The sequence below is a fragment of the Babylonia areolata genome, chromosome 35, assembly GCF_041734735.1.
Source record: "Babylonia areolata isolate BAREFJ2019XMU chromosome 35, ASM4173473v1, whole genome shotgun sequence".
Classification (NCBI taxonomy): domain Eukaryota; kingdom Metazoa; phylum Mollusca; class Gastropoda; order Neogastropoda; family Buccinidae; genus Babylonia; species Babylonia areolata.
The window spans coordinates 5,431,294-5,436,897 of NC_134910.1; the positions used below are offsets into that span (position 1 = coordinate 5,431,294).

Consider the following 5,604-nt stretch of genomic DNA (forward strand, 5'->3'; position numbering starts at 1 on the left):
CAGACACATACAAGCCGAACCATTACAAGTGCTTTTGTTGCCTCTGCATCAGAGGATGGAGGGTTGGAAGAGGCAGCCCTCACTCTCCGCGGTCTTATTCAGAGTTACAGAGAAGCTCAAGTCAGCCATCGCCCCCAGAAATGGCGTCTTTTTTTTTTTTTCTTTTTCCGGTTTTTATTTTAATTTTTTCACTGAATATCAAAAGGCACCTGGTTCTGCAAAGGACTTTATGGAACGTGTTCTAACTGGAAAGAAAATGCACCTTAAAAAAAAAAACAGAATTACTGCCTGTTTCGCAAGACACGTGTTATGTTTTCACAAGTGGAAAGTGGAAATGCCAAAGCATGTCGTTCTGGGCACTGCAATCCGCCTTCTAACAGGAAGTGCTTAGCTTGTCAGCATGCATACTTTGGATTGCTTTGGCCACTGAATGTCTCACAGTTGTGTCCTTAAACTTGAGACTGCAGTCTGCTACAAAGGTCTTCAAAGTAACAGCTTGCTGCGAGAAACCATCTCTCCACTCATCAATTGACTGTGCCCAACCTGTTCTTCGTCCTGTCATCGACAATATAACAGTGCAACACGTTCTGGATGTGTCACTGAACGCAACATGACAACTGGGTCAGGAGTATGACTTGGTCACGTTTGACTTTCCAGTTGCAAAGCAAGCACTGATGGCTATTTGGCGAATTGGCGAACAGTCCCAGAAGATTGCAATATGTCTTGGTGCGTTTCACTTCACTTGTTCTCTTGGTACTGTGAGAAAACTCATGACTTTAGAGATATCATCGTTCAGTTGGGCATCTGCATCAGGGGCTCCACTGAAGCCTTTGTGGCCGGGAAACACAACGACCATGCCATCAGAGCCCACAGTGTTGGAAGCTCTGAGGATACTTCATTTGTGACAGTTTCTCGAAGACTCAGCAAGTACAAAGGAACTCTCCGAGGACGCACATTAGCATCTTAAAAGCCCTCCAAAATGGAGAAAAAACACTGTAAAAGTATATCATTAATGTATGCGAAGTACAAGAAAGAAGTTCTCGTGGCAAGAAATGAAAGACTGCACAGATTGGTAGTGCACATGAATAACTCAGTGATATTTTCTGTAGTTCGAAAGGAATGATAAGAGTTAGTTTGTAATGAACTTAATCTGTCTGCTATTTGTGTTGGCCTCACCTTTCGCAACTGCCAAAGAAAGGAGTTGATGTAGTTGGTGTTTTTTTTGTGTGTGTGTTTTTTTTAACATTATCTGGATTCTTCAACCACAGCTGACGTTATGTGACATGGGTAATCACGGACAGAAAAACTGACCAAACTATAAAGCAGACATTGTGAAAAATCACCCAGCTGATGTAAGTGGGGTGTATGGACGCAAAAACCACTAATGATGTTTTGTTTACCAAATAAAACGTTATAAATTGAGGCGACGCGATACTTGAAATTGTGGAGTTTAGGTCAATAATAGAACACATGTAACGCTCGGGTAAACTTCAGCATGTCAATCTTGATAGTAGAAGGCTGAGTAATGTATTATGAAACTCTACAAATCTAATTTTAGTCAAATAGGACACTTCACTAACAACAACATACCATAATGAAAAATCCCCCCCCCCCACTCCCCCCTGCCGGAGTAAGGGGGTTATGGTCACCTGAAGATCTATTACTGTTTGGATTCAACATGCACAAAACACCACACATAAATAGAGTCTTGTTGTTTGATTCATGCAGATTCCAAAGATAACAAAGTGGGAGGGCACTGCACAATTCTGAATGTCACGGAGAGCACGGAAACCGAAGAGACTGTGGCGGGTTCATCGTGCGATGATCGTTGGGCGTTGTGTGTTGATGACAAATGTCAGTGTCTGGGCAGCTTTGTCTCAGATCCCACCTCTTTGACATGTCGTGAGTACTGAGGGTTTGGTTCTTGGGCCATATATTTCTATGTCTATCTGCCTGTCTGTTAGTCTCCCTGTTTGTCTTTCTCTATCTTCCTCTATCTCTCTTTCTCTCTGGAAACCTTCAGACAGACACTCCTAAGCAGGGAATGAATCTGTCTTAAATGCTTGTTAATTAGTGGAATAGTCACTCGATCGTTTGATGATTTGCTCATGCTCAGCACCCATTCAAGAGACAATCCAACTATGTTCTATGAATACCATATTGAAATTTATTTGTTGGTTAAATAGTGATAATAATGATGATAACATTAATAATAGATTATACGTATATGACACAATCCCCCCTCCCCCCCCCTCCCTATAATAACACACACGCACGCACGCACACGCACACACACACACACGAGATGCAAAATATGTCCTACACACGCACACAAGCTTACTCACGCTCGCGCAGACACACACACGCTCGCGCACACACATATACTCCCGCCCCTACCCCCCACCCCCACACACAAACACACACACCGACACACCATATGGTTATTTCAATAGACGGTCAAGTGGGATTGGCAGGAAGAGCAAGAATGCATGCAATTAGCTATGCTTCATCACACCCAAAGACGTGTTTGAACTGGTGGGTTTTCAAGTTTCTTTGAAAGAGGACAGTGTTGGTGAGTGACGGAGATGCAGAGGCAGAGAATTCCGGACAGAGGGTGATTGATACTGAAAGGCCCTTGGGCCAAATGTCTTTAAAGCGGTTTTCGGATGAGCTTTCTTTTTTTTGCTTTTTTTCTTTTTTAGCTAAAGACCTGGGAGAACGGGAAGGGATGCAAGTATATAGGACGAAAGATAAGATGGGAGAGATCTTCAAAGTGGCAATAGCCAATACAGCAGTTTTGTACTGAATTCTGAACAGGATGGATAACCCATGAAGTTGACGTAAACGTGATCTATTTTGACTTTCTGAAAATTATTCTGACAACATTGTCAAAATCATCTTAAGGCCCGAGAACTAATCAGAAGGCAAACCAGCAAGTAGTGAATTGCAGCAGTGAGTGTGACTTAGGATCAAGGAACAAACAAGCTGAGTGGCTGCTTCAGTAGTTACATACGGTCGATTGGTACGGATTTTCCTCAGTTGGAAGTTTACAGTTTTACACAAATTACTGACATGGTCGTGCATGGACAGAGCGAAATCAAATAATGCACCTAGGTTTCTGAACAATTTTGAAAGTTGATATCAGCATCACAGGCAATCCAGGTATGGTCTTAAATGTGAATAAGTGCAGATTTGCAACCTATAAATGTGGCTTACATGCATCTGAATTGCTAGACTGAAGAGATATGTCATCTGTAAATATTTCACGTTTATAGTGTGTGTGCGTGCGTGTGTGTGTGTGTGTGTGTGTGCCTGCGTGTGTGTGTGCGTGCGTGTGTGTGTGCGTGCGTTTGTGTGTGTGTGTGTGTGCCTGCGTGTGTGTGTGCGTGCGTTTGTGTGTGTGTGTGTGCGCGCGCACGCGCGCTCCCAAAAAGGTATAAACGCTGGTGCCAGGTGTGGAACAGATACAGCTAATTGCGTCTCCGGATCAATTTGTGATATTGACTTTGTCTGCGGTAAGTAAAGACGTGGATCGAAATGATATCGTAGGCTGTGAATGTGCAAATGCTGTAAACATATCTAAACAAGAGAAAGATAAATTAGATGATGGCAGGAATGGTCCACGTGAAAGACCAAGACTGATGGAACTTTAGAAAGAAAGGGACAGGGAGAGAGACTTTTTATACTTTGATACTTTAATGTCACTTGCCATGAGGTCCTTATGACATGGGTGAATGCATCAACATGTTTTTGTTGCATAACAAAGCATTATAATAATGGAATGAATATGGTGAGAGCAAACATTGAAACAAAACAATATTTTTAAAAAGTTCTTTCATTAAAGGAAAAAGGAAATGTAATCAGCCAACAGGCCTCCCAAAACATAATGACTCCGTTCTTTCATCCATCAGTAACTCCATTCCATCAGATCTATCAGAGTAGTGATTTTTGCCTAATCTGCAAAGCTTCTGATATACAGTCTGTCATCAAGTTTATCACCTCAATATCGTTCAGTGCTAACATGCTATAGAGATCTTTTCTTTTTGCAGCATTATATTCATAAATCACACATTTATTTCTCAACTCATGGTAAGATTTACATTCAAACAAGAAATAAATTTCATCAGTCGGAATTACACAAAGGGCTTGGAGAATCTGTTGACGTACTTGGCCAAAACCTTTTCCCCTTCACTGTTGCCGAGTGTGTGTGTGTGTGTGTGTGTGTGTGTGTGTTTGTGTGTGTGTGTGTGTGTGTGTGTGTGTGTGTGTGTGTGTGTTTGTGTGTGTGTGTGAAGTAGTCGGATAAGACAAGGTAGCTTTCTCCAATAATTGTTACATCATCATGTAATGACCTGGCCACTATCGTTAACCACACTTCCATAATGCTTCCAATGATCGGTCCTTTCCTTTCTTTATTGCAGCGTTGTATCCTTCAGTCATTTATTCATTCTTTAAGTTTTCCCGTCTTTGTTTCTCACTGTTTCCAGAGTTGTTTCCTTTAATCTTCTGTTCATTCTTTGTTTTCATTCTTTGTTCATGTCTGTCTTACATCGTTGTTCCTTTATTCTTCTATCCATTCTTTCTGTTTTCCTGTCTTTGTTCACCACTGTCTTGCAGAGTTTTTTTCCTTTTTTCTTCTATTCATTCTTCATGTTTTCCCGTCTTTATCTGTCACTGTTTTGCAGTGTTGTTTTCTTTATTCGTCCATTTATTCTTTCTGTTTTCCTGTCTTTGTTCAACATTGTCTTGCAGTGTTGTTTTCTTTATTCGTCCATTCATTTTTTCTGTTTTCCTGTCTTCGTTCAACACTGTCTTGCAGTGTTGTTTTCTTTATTCGTTCATTCATTCTTTCTGTTTTCCTGTCTTTGTTCACCACTGTCTTGCAGTGTTGTTTCATTTATTTCTCTATTCATTCTCCATGTGTGGTTTCCCGCCTTTATTCATTACTGGCAGCGTTGTTTCCTTTATTCGTCCATTCATTCTTCATGTTTTCCTGTCTTTTATCATTGTGTTGCAGCGATAGACGTGGGGCACTCCTGCTCTGGAGAAAGAAGCGGGAACTGCAGGGTTGGTAGTGCCTGTGACACAGATAAAATATGCCGTGAGTATACAGCAACAACAACAGCAGTATACTACTCAAAAGAGTGAAAGTGACACACATTAAACCGCAGACACTCACAAACATCATAAATATATAAATATATTCACAATTTGATTCCATTCAGACCTCGATTGACTGAACAATTCCATTAACACAGACGGATCTATTGAGTCATCTGGTATGGCAGAGAGCCACATTATCCGGATGTGCCTTTTCAGTGGACTTGGCGTCGCACTGCTCGTTCCGATTCCCAAATGCACAGCAACACCCGGCTTCGGTAGATTTTGACCTTGTAGAAAAAAAGGGACAAGATCAAGCTTGGGAGTTTTCTTGGCCGTTTTCACGGAGCTCTCTCTCTTACAAAATGAAGAATAATGACGTTTTAAACAATAAACAAAAAAGAAAGAAAAGCGGGCTGGGGGTGTTGTTTTTATCCTTTCCCCGTTATTCTTTCTTTTACACCCCTCTCCCCTGCCTCCTCCCTCCCACAAGCACCCTCCCCC

At 41.5% G+C, this 5,604-nt stretch overlaps 1 long non-coding RNA gene across 1 annotated transcript; it reads left to right on the forward strand.

Annotated features, from left to right (window-relative positions):
• The first annotated feature begins 1,785 nt into the window (after positions 1-1,785).
• Positions 1,786-5,074, forward strand: LOC143278142 (uncharacterized). Its single transcript, XR_013053846.1, has 3 exons — positions 1,786-1,902; positions 3,435-3,515; positions 5,018-5,074. It is a non-coding gene; the product is annotated as an uncharacterized LOC143278142 (long non-coding RNA).
• The last annotated feature ends 530 nt before the right edge of the window (positions 5,075-5,604 follow it).